The following is a 13,335-nucleotide window of genomic DNA, read 5'->3' as shown; positions in this document are numbered from 1 at the left end:
CCCCCTCCCGCCCCGAGGGGGGCGCTGGGGCGCGCCCCGCAAGGGGTGGTGTCCCTCCAGCTGGCTGTGGCCCTTCTGGACCGACCGGAACCGGGGCCAGTGCCAGGGACTGCGGGTTCCTGACAGACAGCAGGTCTGGCCGCTGGCCGTGGAGAAGGGCCGGTGCCGTGGCCGGGGGGACAGCCCTGGTGGGGTCCCAGGGCGGGAGTGTGCAGGGCCAGGGTCAGGCCCTGGACTCCGAGCTAAAGGCGGCAGTTGGTTGGCAGGCGGCACGGAGGGCATCCCAGGGGCTGGGGTGTCAGGACCCTGAGGGAGGGCCAGGCCATGGCGGGTGGGGACCCCAGAGCCCCTGTTCCTCTCCGTCTCCTGTCCGCCCTGCCCGCCCAGGACTCGCCAGGGTGGGGGCTCGGGGCTTGGGCAGGGTGGGGGGGCTGTCACCTGCCGCGTGCAGATAGATGGGACTTGGGGAGGAGCCCGAGGCGACTCTGTCCTGGGCCCCCAGTGCTGTTGCCAGGGTCCAGGTCAGAGGGCAGCTGGGCAGGGGCCGGGGCTCGAGCCGCCTGCTCTGGAGGTGGAGGGGGGCCTCGAGCCAGGGAGGGAGGCGGTGGCCCTGGAAGCGGGAACCAGCCAGAAGTGGGTTGTGCCCTAGATTCCAGGCTCCCATCTCCGGGGCGACGGAGGGCGGTGGGTTGTCCTCAGCCTCCACGTCGGTGGCACCTGCTCTGGGCGGTGGGTGTGGTCTCAGGGGCTGGGCGGCCCCCAGGTGGAGGGCTGCCCCCAGCAGCCGTCACCTCCGCCCTGGACCCAGCCTCCCAGCAGCGCTCCCAGTGCACTGGCTGCCCCAGGGCCGCCCCTCCCTCCCCAGGGGGCCCTGGTGAGGGCTGGGCCCAGGCGATCGCAGATTCGAGCTTCCGTCCGGGGTCCAGGCGGGAAGGATGCGCTGCTGCCAGGGCCCCCAGGAGCCCGAGGGACCGGAGTGTTGGCGGGCGGGGCAGGTGACAGGGCGGGGTGGGCGGGGCCTGTGCGGGGGCTGGGGGCTTCTCGGGGCGGCTGCCGGCACACGGCGCCCAGCGGGAACAGCCCCTCCCGTCCTCCCCCTGGTACCCCGCCCCCGGGCAGGCAGGAGCCTGAAGCCGTCCCTGTGGCTCCGCACAGAGCGGGGCCGACTCCCGCTTTGGACGGACAATCCCAGACCCGACCCCGGCACCGAGCTTTAACCTCTGAACTGAGGAGAGTCGGGGGAGCTGTGGGAGGTGCCCCTCGCACCCGCAGCCCGGCGACGCCGGACCTGGGGACGCGGCGGGTCCGCCCACAGACGTCACGGCCCCGGGCGCACCCCTGGGTGTGTGCGAGCACCCCTGGGTGTGTGCGCACCGTGGTGGGGCTGTGCCGCTGGGAGCTCCGTGTACCTACTGGGCCCCTGGGGCCCTCCAAGCCCCTCACACCGTCCCCGGCTCCGGGACCACCGTCCGCTCTCCGCCCACAGTCACGGTGCCCGGCGGGCGCTGCGAGGACGAGCCGTGGGCTGCCACTCGGCGCGCTGCGCTCGGGGCTCGTCCGTGGCCGCGTGCTCCTCGGTGCGCCTCGTCTGTGGGCACGCACGCGGCCATCCGTCCCACCGTCCACCTGCGAGGGACCCGTGGAGAGTGCCCGCTCCTTGCCGACGCCGACGACGCTGCGGTGACCGGCCGGTGCCCATGGTGTGCATGAGCCGCGTCTCCTTTCTGGGACGAAGCCCCACGGGTGCACTCGTTGGCTGGTCTGTGTCCTGCATTTGAACTTGGTCACGAGCTGCCGAGCCGGTCTCCGGAGGGGCTGCAGCCTTCCCCGACCACGAGCGGGGGAGGGGGCCGGGGGCCCCGCGTGCTGGCGGAGTCGCATGTCCCCACCCTAAAACTCTCGTGTCGGGTCATGCCAGGCAGGACGAGGAGGCCGTGGACCCTACACAGGACTACTCCGGCTGACCTGGGGGCCCTGGGGTTGTGCTGGGAGGGGGGGCGAGCCAAGTGTCTGAGCGGTGTCCTGTGAGGGTGGCCGCGGCCACCAGAGGGCGGAAGGGCAGGAAAGGGGTCGTTCTGCCCGGAGCCTGCTGCCCTGGCCCTGACCCTGACCACCGCCCCTCGGGCGGGTGGGCGCCCCAGGTTCTGGCCCCGGAGCAGGAGACAGTGACCGCTCCTCCAAACCGCAGGTGTGCAGTGGCTTCTCACGGCGGCAGGAAGTGCCCTCGGCATTCTGTTCTCCATCTGTCCTCACCTGCGGGATCGAGTCCGAGTTTCCCCAGCGAGGGCCCAGCCTCCTCGTGCGCATTTCCGCCCGGTTTCTGATATCAAAGCCTCGTCCCCTCGCCCCCTCGCCCCCTCGTCCCCTCGCCCCCTCGTCCCCTCGTCCCCGCCACAGAGCGGCTGTCGCCAGCGAGCCTACGGACAAGGGCTGGAAGGGGCCCAGGCCCTGTAGGTGGGGCGCAGCCGGCGCGGAAGGCAGTGTGGAGATCGCTCAGAACACCGATGGGGTAGGGGGACTGCCGTGTGGTCCAGGGATCCCACCTCGGGGAGCTACCCGAAGGAAATGAAAACACGATTTCAAAAGACACGCACGCCCCCGGTTGGCTGCTGCGTGGTTCACAGCCGACGGGAAGACGGAAGCCGCCCAGCGCCCCCAACGGGGGTCGGGGGGGAGGGGCTGGTGGTTTCTCTTCGCAGCTGGGGTGTGTCTGCACGTCCCAGATGCAAGGCCTTCGCTGGGTCTGTGATTGCCGGTGTTTTCCCCCAGCTGTAACTTATTTTCATCCTTTGAAATGGTCTTTCATCCTGGCTGCTGTGGCTCAGTGGATTGAGCACCAACCTGTGAACCAAAGGGTCGCCGGTTCGATTCCCAGTCAGGGCACACGCCTGGCTTGTGGGCCAGGTCCCCAGTAGGGGGCATGTGCGAGGCGACCACACACTGATGTTTGTCTCCCTCGCTTTCTCTCTCCCTGCCCCTCTCTAAAAGTAAATAAATCTTTAAAGAAGTAATGAAATGGTTTCATAGCAAAATTTTTGATGTCAGTGAAGTTACACTTATTTTCCTTTTGTGGATTGTGCTTTTCACATCAGGTCTAAAAATTCTCGGCCTAGTCCTACATCTCGGAGATTTCCTTGAATTTCTTTCCGGGAAGTTGTGGAGTCGAGGCTGCACGCTGAAGCTCGGCCCGTTTGCAGGGCCTCGTCCTGGGGAGTTTCCTTCGGGCTCCTCTGCGGGGCGCGTGCAGGCGCTTCCGTCCGGCCGCCCAGGGCCTCCCCTGCCCAGAGCAAGCGCGGTACGGGGGGTGGGTCTGGTTGGGGGCTGGTCCCATGGCGGCAGCCCCAGTTCTCACTGTCCGTGTTCTTTCTGTGGGGACAGCTTGCTTCATTATTATTATTATTATTATTATTCCTTTTATTTTTATCTTAGAGTGAGGGCAAGGGAGGGAGAGAGGAAGGGAGAGAAACATTGAGTGGTCGCCTCTCACGCACCCCCACCAGGGAGCAAACCGTGGTGCTGGGGGGTCTGGGGGACAGAGCACCTGCCCCAGTCTCTCCTGGGCCTGCTGCTCCTGCCCTTGGCCCAAGGGCAGCTTGTCCTGCCGTCTGTCCTGTGGGTGCCTGGTGGCTGTGTGGGCGGCAGGGGGACCCAGCGATGACAAGGCACCCACCCAGCGGCCACGGCCCGCCTGCCTCCTCCCCAGCTCTCAGGGTCCTTCGGGGTGCCTGCTGGACAGTGTCCAGGGGGGCGGGGCGGGGCGGAGGCAGTTGACCATCACAACGTCTCCTCTGTGGCACCAGGAGGCCGGTGGCTGCCAGGTGACAGGTGGCAGATGGCCGCCCACGCAGCGGCTTCAGGCTGTGGAGGTTCCATCCCGGGGCCCAGGGCTCCGGGCCGCCGTCGGGGCCCGCCGCGCCTCCTCGGGAGGAGACCCCGGGCTCTGCCAGTGCCGGGTGGCCGCACCGCAGGCTGGGGAGCACAGGGACTCCACACCCCGGGGACCGGGGCAGCAAGGACAGGGCGATGCTGGCGCTCTTGCCCTAGTGGGGCTCTCGGGCCGCCCTGCTCCCACCCTGGGGCTCAGCAGGGAGCCCCGGGCGGAGCAGCAGGGTGGGGGCAGAGTCCCCAGGTGCTGCGGGAGGAGGTCCCTCTTCCCAGCCTTCCACCCTGGGGATAAAAATAACAGTTTGCAAAATCAGCTGCTAATCTTGTTGCTAGGTAGACCTCGACGCAGGATTGCCATTTTGGGCTGAGTTGAGCTGAGCAGCTTTTCCTGGGAATCAGACTGTGCCTTGGGCTCAGGCCCGGGTCTTAGCAGAGCCTCAGGGACGGAGGCCCCTTACGGGGGATGCTGGGCTATCGCCCCGCCAGAGAGAGTGGGGCACGCGTCACAGCTGACCTGTGCTGGCCTCATGGAGCATGTCCAGGCTCCCCGAGAATCTCTGTGCGGACAGCATGTGGGGCAGGGCCGTCCCAGCAGCAGGGGTCCAGGGGCTGGCTGGTGGGCAGGGGGTGTGTGGACACCAGGGCAAGCAAGCCCTCCCAGGGACTCCGTCCCCTAGGTCTGGGCGGAGGCCCTCAGGCTTCAGGGACGGGGCGGACAGGCGACCAGGACACTGTCGAGAGCACCTTCTAGAGGACAGGGCTCTGGCCCCCACCCGTCACCAAGGCCTCTGCAGGGACTGACCCCTAAGGTGGAGCAGGTGCATGAGAGGGAGGGGCTGCCTGCCCAGACCCAGGGGACGGTAAGCCCTGGGGGGTGGGGAGGGTTCAGGAGGGTGGTTGGAGGGGGGGGCACCACACAGGTTACCTGGGGAGACAGGCTGAAACCGGCAAAGGGAAAAGAATTCCAGGAGAAACCGGCACCAGCTTCCAGCCCGCCCCCCCACTCCCCCCCGCCCCTGTGCAGCTGCATGGGGTGTGCTTAACTCTCCCCAGTGTGTGGCGGCACACACACGGCGTTGCCGGCCACGTCCCCCGAGCCCGTGTCGGGGTTCCACTGGAGTCGGTCGCGCTGTCAGCACGGCCTCGGCCAGACTGGGGCAGCGGTCCTGCAGGAGCCAGTGGACAGGAGCTGCCTGGTCGCGTCAGTCCGCTCCAGCTGCCGTTGCAAAGCCCCGGGAGTGCGCAGCTGACGGGACAGCGGCGCCTCCTCCCCGTTCCTGGGCCCGGAGGTCCGCGCGTCAGTGGCGCGGTCTCTCTGGAGGCCTCTGGCCCCGGCTGGCCGAGGGCTGCCCCTCGCTGCGTCCTCACACGGCCGCGTGCTCCGCACCTGCTGTCACCTCTGAGTGTCCTCATCTCCTCCCAGGGACACGGGCGAGACTGGGTCAGGCCTCACCCCAGCGGCACCACTTTAACGCCAACCCTCCTTCAGGGCCCTCTCCCCAAACACAGGCAATTCCGGGGGTTGGGGTTCCAACGTATGGATGGCGAGGCACGTTTAACTGATAAACCTGGCCAAATGGTAGTGTGGCCCACGGCTCCCGGCGTGCGGGAAAACACACTGTTTGGGCAGGACACTCCCCAGCCCAGAGGCCGGACTCCGAGAAGCCCGTCGCACACCAGCCGTGTCTCGGGATTTTCAGGGTCCAGGGAGACCTCGCCGGACGTGCTGGTCCCAGGGTGCGCGCCCTGCGGCACTAACCACTGGCGGGTGCAGCTGCACCCTCGTTAAGATGAACAGGAAGGAAATACGGGTAACTAGAGGGAAAGAAGGGTGTGGTGGTGAAAGGCAGTACTCACCAAAAATATACAACAGTTTTAAATTTTGTATAAATTTAAATGTTAATAATGTAACCTCAAAGTATATAAAGAGAAATAAAAAAATTGGCAATAATAGTGGTAACCTTTAAACCACCTCCTTTAATTTGTTAGAGAACAGGCAGACAAACAAACAAACAAACAACCCAACTCGGTAAAGAGACGATCTGGATAACCTGATTAACAGATGACATATCTGACATAATAGAATGCAAACCCAGTAATGACAGAATGCACGCAATTTGCCAATGCATATGGAACATTATAAAAATTTATCTCATGTTTGAGCCATAAATTTTAACACATTTTAAATGTTTAAAATTATTCAAATTATGTTCTGGGAGTACAGTATCCCCTTAAAGAGTATCTACGAATATCCTTATCAATGATGAAACATCGAAGACTTTCCCGTGAGTTTGGGAGACAAGGGTACCCAACCATCCACACCACCACCACTCGATGTGGTGTTAGGGAGCTTAGCCAGTGCAGGAGGTTGAAAGGGAAGAAACAAAATAGTCATTACTTACAGGTTTCATTTATCTGTACATAAAACATCTGAAAGAATTTTGGGCAACTTATAAAAATTAATTTGTGAAATTAGCAAGGTTGTTGGCTATAATGTCAATAAAGTTGTATTTATATATACCAGCAACAAATAAAAATATTTTAAGAATTATCATTTACAATAGGATCATCAAAACATAAAAAAACGAGTAGTAAATCTAACAAAAGACACGCAAAACCTGTATACAGGAAATTACGAACCTGACTGAGAGGAAGTACACCCAAATGATGGCTGTGTTAATAAACACAATGTGACCGGGTGGATTTGGAGACCCCCTGGCTTTCCTAAGTGATTCGGACCCTGGGACGGATTGTGCAGGATGGAGGCTTTTAAAGACAGGAGGGTCCGGTCAAGACGGAGGCAGAGGTGAGCATGCCTCCCCTCCTCACACACCCACAGAAAGAATCACAGCTAGACCTCAAAACAAGTAACACCCCGGACCACCAGAAAATCGAGCCGTTTGGAAGTCCGACGACCGAGGATTTGAAGAAGCCACATCCATGCAGGTGGGCGGGGGGTGCGGGGGGATGGAGACATGGGGTGGCACGGAGAGGTGGGGTGGCAGAATGGGAGGTCTTGCGTTCACGTGTGGTGGGTAAGAATCAGGAGGGAGCAAGGGATCCCAGCCCCAGGCCGGACGCACAGCCCAGGGTCCCGCACAGGGAACATAAATCCCCACAACTTCTGGCTGTAAAAACCAGTGGGGGTTGGGGCAGTGGAAGAAAATGCCAGATTTTCAGGAGACTCTGCTTAAAGGGCCCGCAGGGACTTACAAATGCACCCAGACCCACCCCAGTGGGGTCCGGCACCAGGGCAACAAGTGGGAGGGCACCAGTCACCCAGGGCGAGTGCCGGGCAAACCTCTGGACACCAGGCGGTGGCACTGTCCCCCTCCAAGCCCCCCGCCCCCCGCCCCACAGAACCACAAAGCAGTGAAGCAGTTGCCTCACCCTGGAGATCGCATAAGGCTCCACCCCACACACGTTACAGGTGCCTTTTCTACAACGGGCCACGCTACTGAGACACAGGGTCAAAGCAGCTCTACCTAATACACAGAAACAAACACAGGGAGGCTGCCCCAATGAGGAGATAAAGAAACATGGCCCACAGGAAAGAACAGATCAAAACCCCAGAAAAAATTCCAGCGAAATGGAGATAACCAACCTATCAGATGCAGAGTTCAAAACACTGGTGATCAGGATGCTCAAAGAACTCATGGAGTACAGCAACAACATAAAAAAGACCCAGGCAGAAAGAAAGGTTACATTAAGCGAAATAAAGAAAAATCCTCAGGGAACCAACAGTGGAGGGAACGAAGCCAGAATTCGAATCAATGATTTGGAACATAAGGAAGAGATAAGCATTCAATCAGAAGAACATGAAGAAAAATGAATTTTAAAAAATGAGGATAGTATAAGGATCCTCTGGGACAACTTTAAATGTACCAACATCCAACTCATAGGGTAGTCAGAAGTGGAGGAGGAAGAGCAAGAAATTGAAAACTTCTTTGAAAAAATAATGAAAGAACACTTCTCTAATTTGGTGAAGGAGATGGACATAGAAGTCCAGGAAGCACAGAGAGTCCCAAACAAGATGGACCCAAAGAGGCCCACACCAAGACACGTTATAATTAAAATGCCAAAGGTTAAAGAGAAAGAGAAAAGCAACAAGAGAAAAGCAGAGAGTTACCTATAAAGGAGTTCCCATAAGACTGGCGGCTGATTTCTTGAAAGGAACTTTGCAGGCTAGAAGGGGCTGGAAAGAAGTATTCCAAGTCATGAAAGGCAAGGACCTACATCCCAGATTACTCTATCCAGCGAAGCTTTCATTCAGAATGGAAGGGCAGATAAAGTGCTTCCCAGATAAGGTCAAGTTAAAGGAGTTCATCATCATGAAGCCATTATGATACGAAAGAAATGCTAAAGGGACTTATCTAAAGAAAAGAAGGTCAAACCATGAACATTAAAATGGCAACAAACTCACAACTATGAACAACTGAATCTAAACAAGCTGAGCAAACAACTGGAACAGGAGCAGAACCACAGAGATGGAGATCACCCACAGGGTTATCAGCAGGGAGGGGGGAGGGGGAGAGAGGAGGAAAAGGTGCGGGAAGAAGAAGCATAGATGGCAGGTACTAAGTAGACAGGGGAGGTTAGGAACAGCATAGGAAATGGAGAAGCCAAAGAACTTACATGCACGACCCATGGGCGTGAACTAAAGGGGGGGATGCTGGAGGGAATGGGGGTACCGGTGGAGGGGGGTGAAGGGGGAAAATTGGGACAACTGTAATAGCGTAATCAATAGAATATATTGGAACAGAATGGAAGGTGGGAGAGGAAGTCATCAGCAAGAACAACTGAAAATTCACTGGAGGAAAGCAAGCTCAGGCCACGTGATGGTTTCTCACTGGCTGAGCTGCGAGGCCTGCATCGGCCCGGCTTGTTGCCGGGAGAAGAAAATCTTCCTCCCGCCGGATTGTCGAGTGTCCACTGTCTGGAGTGGGAGGCCATCTCCCCTGTTGGGGTCTGTCCCTGAATCGACTGCGGCTGTGATTGGCAGCTGTGATGGACGGGCAGCGGCGGAGGAGCCGAGAGCGCCCCCTGCGGGCCATCCTGACTCCCGTTCCAGTTGCGGTTCCTTGGCGTTCACGGCCGCGCGGCAGGTGCGTGGATGGGAAGACTCCACGCGGACACGGTTTCAGGTCTCTGCAATGCGAGCTGCACGTTTACTGCACATCACTCCCCCAAGCACTGGCAGGTGTGTGGGGACACGTATGTGCGCATGCGCGCGTGTCGAATTGCAGGCCGATTCTAAGATTTACTTGGGGTTGCGGGCGGATTGCAGGCAAGTTGGGAATCGTCCGAGGGGCTCCTGGGTGCTCTTCCACCGAATCCCCCCGGTGCTAACGCCTGAGTACATTTGCCCGATCGGCCTTTTCCTCTGCTCGATAGTCTTTCCTCTGACACACGTGGTCCCAGCTGCAGGCGCGACCCTTCCCCCGCCCTCGCCCGCACAGACAGCGCACTGGCACGCGGGACATTACTCTTGCTGCCAGGCCACGTCTGCGCGCTTCCCCAGCACCTCCCCTGGGCTCAGCGCCGGGGGCGCGGCCGCTCGGGCCCTGTGTGGGCGGGGTCTTCTCGCCCAACGGCTCTTCAGTCTTCACCTCCCTTCGGGCCTTGGCGTTTTGGGGTGATCGGGTCGGCTGCTTTGCGCGCGTCTCTCCTTGCCCTCGGCGTTTCCTGATAGATGATGCAGCGACGCGCTGCGAGGCGCACGTGGCCGGCCCCCGGGCCGCTGCTCCCGCCTCGGCGCCTCCTGGCTCCTCGCCCCGGTGCAGACCTGAGCATCCGACTGCCTCGCCCTGCCCCTGCGGGTCTTCTCCCCGGACTCTCGGCTTCCTTTGTGAGGATGTCTTCACGTCCACCTTGCTTCTTGAGGACATTGTTCCTGGATGAGAATGTGGGGGGTGACAGCTTCTCCCTCCAGCGCTCGGCGCCCGTGGTCTCATTGCTGCCTGACTGTCACGGTTCCCGGGGGGAGTCAGCGGCGAGTCTCGGCCGCGCTCCGGAGCCTCAGGAGCCTCAGGAGGCACAACCTGCCTGTCCTCCGGCTGCTCCCCGCGCCGTCGTTGGCTTCCAGAGCCGTGGGCGTCTGAGTGCGGCTCTCTGGGTATTTATGCTGATTGGTGTTTGTTGAGATTATTAGATATGTAAATTGATGTTTTCCATCCAGTTTGGGAGGTTTTTGGCCATTACAGCCTCAAATATTTATTCTGCCTCCGTCTCACGTGCTCTTCGGAGACTCCGGCTACGCCAGAGCGACCGTCGGCCGCCCTTCCCGGGTCCCGGTGGACTCGCCTCACCGCGGCCTTTTCGCCCCAACCTTCAGGTGGCGTCATTCCCGCCGGTCCTCCTCGGTGCACGCCGCCCGCTCTCATGCATTCACTGGCTACAGTCACACCTTTCTTTAACTCTTTGAACGTGTTCATACCAGTGGCTTTACAGCCTGTTAAGCCCAACATCTGGGGCATTTTGGGTTGGGTTTCTCAGTTTCTGATTTTTTTCTTTTGGCCTGGGATCACTTTTTTCTGTTTCTTTGTTTACTCAGCGTTTTTAAATCGCATGCTGGGCATTGTGGCTGATACGCCGTGAAACCGGATATTCTGTTAACTTCCTCTGCGGGGTGGGGGCCGTCACCGTGGGCAGTTCGGCCGCAGCCCCATCGCCGGATGCCGCCCAAGTTTGGTTCTGTGCGCTGTCCTTGCTCATCCTGGACCCCCAGGGCCCCCAGGGCCCCCAGGGCCTGCTGCTCACACAGGGCCCTGCCCCGCCCTGTGCACACACCCCCTGGCTGTCCCATAGGACTCTTGGGTCCCCGCCTGCAGCCTGGGGCCCCACCCCTGCCCCGGCTCGGTCCCTGTGACATCGGGGGCACGGCGGGTGTTGTCCCCTGGTGAGAGCCCAGCAACTGATGGTCAGTTGTCCTGCTGGGGAGTCCACTCCGTACCGTCTGCCCATGGTTGCCTCAGACGCTTTGTCCAGGGTTATGGCTACTTATGGTGGATCTTACATTTAAAAAAATTATGTGTTTAAAAATACAGGGTATGTTTATTGATTTTAGAGAGAGAGGATGGTGGGAGAGAAACATCAATCAGTTGCCTCCCATATGCACCCTGACCGGGGATCGAACCCACAGCCTTTTGGTGCAGGGACGATGCTCCAACTCACTGACTCCCCCGGCCAGGGCCAGGTGAGCTCCTGACGGAGAAGGCAATGCCGTTCCCACTCCTAGTCCCACGCCCGCCTTGACCCCTTGTGCCCCAGCCCCACGGCCCACTGACCTTTCCCTGACGGGCACTCCCACCTGGCCCCCCCCCCCCCCGATACTCATCTCCCGTCCTCCCACCCCCTTCTTGGTCCTTCTCGCTCCGTAATCACCCGCCACCCCCCAGACCACCTCCCTGCTCCCCCTCCCCCGGAGACTCCACACCGGCCCTTTTCTCTCCTCCTGGCGGCGTTCACCACGCCGCGGCTTCTGCTCCTCCGTCTTGGCGCCTCTGTGCTGGGCCCTCAGGCCTCCTCTCCGCTCTGGCCTGCAGGCCCGTCTTCGCCCCCACGGCAGGTGGTGGGGCCGGGGCCCTCACCCTGCCCTGAGCAGAAGCGGACACCTTCCCCCAGCCTGCTCCTCTCCACTGTCCCTTCGCAGCCCTGGTCCCCACACTCACCTCTCTCCTGCAGGGGCCACCGCGGCCTTCCCAGTGGATGCGGTGGCCCCTGCCAAACACCGGCCATTGCTAGCGTTCGCATCAACACCCCAGAGTCGGTGGTGAGACGCGCATTTCCCGGGTGCGGCTCCAGCCGTCTCTCCCTGGGGGAGGGGACAGGAGGCTCCCTTCAGGAGGCCCTCGGTGCCGGCCGGCCGGCCACCGTGGCAGAGACCTGATGGGGAGGGAGGCGGGAGCCGCCCCCGCCCGCCGGGCCCAGGAGCTTTGGGTCCTGCGCAGCGGCCTACCTCCCACCCCGGGGCCGAGCACAGGCAGGGCTGCCCAGCGCCTGGCTGACCCCTGCCAGGGTCCAGGCCCCGGGCCAGTCTGCCAAGCCCCTGGCGAGGCCTGCGCTCCTCCTCCTGCATGGACAGCCCCTCCTCCTGTGTCAGAGCCCCGCAGCCCAGGTGGCTTGCCAGGGCGGGCTGTGGTGTGGAGGCCTTGCCCCTGGTGTGCGGCTCCCTCTCCACCTGCCGGGGAGGCCAGAGGCCGCCGCAGCCACGGCGCCTCCCCTGGGGCCTGGGCAGGACGGGCTGGCAGCGCCTCGCCACTCCGCGGGGCTCGGGGGCCACTGCGCCCCCGCCTCCATCCGCCGCCCTCAGAGGCGGCAGCGGGGCCCTGGGAGGCAGGACGAGGGTCTCGGTGGTTACCCACCCCCACTGCGGGTGGGCGGGGGGCATCCCTGGGTCCAGGCCAGGGACCTCCAGTTCTGGTCCCCCATTTGAGCCCTGGGCAGGTGGCCTGTGCACCTGCTCCCGGGGTGGCCGCAGGCCCGGGGCCTGGGGGGACCCTGCACGGTGCCGGCCGCCCTCCCGCTGGCTGCTGGGGGCCCCACTGCCCGAGCCCCTGCGCAGCGCGGTGAGGGGCGCCTGTGCAGGCTACGAGGGCCCTCGGCCGCCGGGCCGCAGTGTCCCGTAATTACGCGCTGTGTGCAAACTGCGTTATATTTGGCTCCCCCCACGCACGAGGCTCTGTCTCCACGGAGCTCTCCCTCCCGCGTCACGTGCCGGCGTCTCCGTCCCCTCCTCCGCGGAGCTGCCAGGCGCCCGGCCTGGGGGGGGGGGGGAGGCGATTTGGGTTGTTTCCAGTTTTCCCGGTTATAAATAGCATCGCTCTGCATGTCTTTATTACAAATCCTTCCTCCGAAACCCTGAATAACTGAGCCCCGGGGGCACCCAGGACCCGGCGCGCGCATCCCACAAAGCCCTTCTCGCTTCCTGGCGGTCCCTCCGCGCAGCGCGGGCGGCGCTGCGGGTGGACGCCGGGCCTGGGGGTGGGGCACAGCCGGCCCCCCGCGGGGACGCAGGCTCAGGGCACACACGGAACCAGCCCCGGAGGGAGGGGCCACGCCGCGTCTCCCGACGTTTCCTCCCTCCGGCGCGGAGGAGCGCGTGGTGCACCCGGGCCCTGGCGCTGGGACGAGGACGGCTTGTTCTCTCCTCGGGACCATTGGGTTTGCTTGTTTCCCCATAATTCTCGTTGACTTTTCTTAATTAGTACAGATATAATAAGTGGAAACGTTCTTACTGTGCAAAGTTCAGCCCAGTTTTGACATTTCTCCTGTGGCATTTTTTTTCTTTTGAGTCAGGGTGCCGGGTTGGAACAAAGCCTGGCCTTGTGGGGCCCTGGGTCCAGGCCCTGGTGCTGAGACCCGACCCAACGGGGGTGTTGGACGGGAAGGGGACCCCTGGCCAGCCAGAGGCCCGGGAGGGAGCAGGGCTGAGCCCCAGCCAGGCCTGGG

This window comes from Phyllostomus discolor, chromosome 10, assembly GCF_004126475.2.
Source record: "Phyllostomus discolor isolate MPI-MPIP mPhyDis1 chromosome 10, mPhyDis1.pri.v3, whole genome shotgun sequence".
NCBI classification, from domain to species: domain Eukaryota; kingdom Metazoa; phylum Chordata; class Mammalia; order Chiroptera; family Phyllostomidae; genus Phyllostomus; species Phyllostomus discolor.
The sequence above is the reverse complement of the archived record's forward strand: the minus strand, read 5'-3'. Positions refer to the sequence as shown.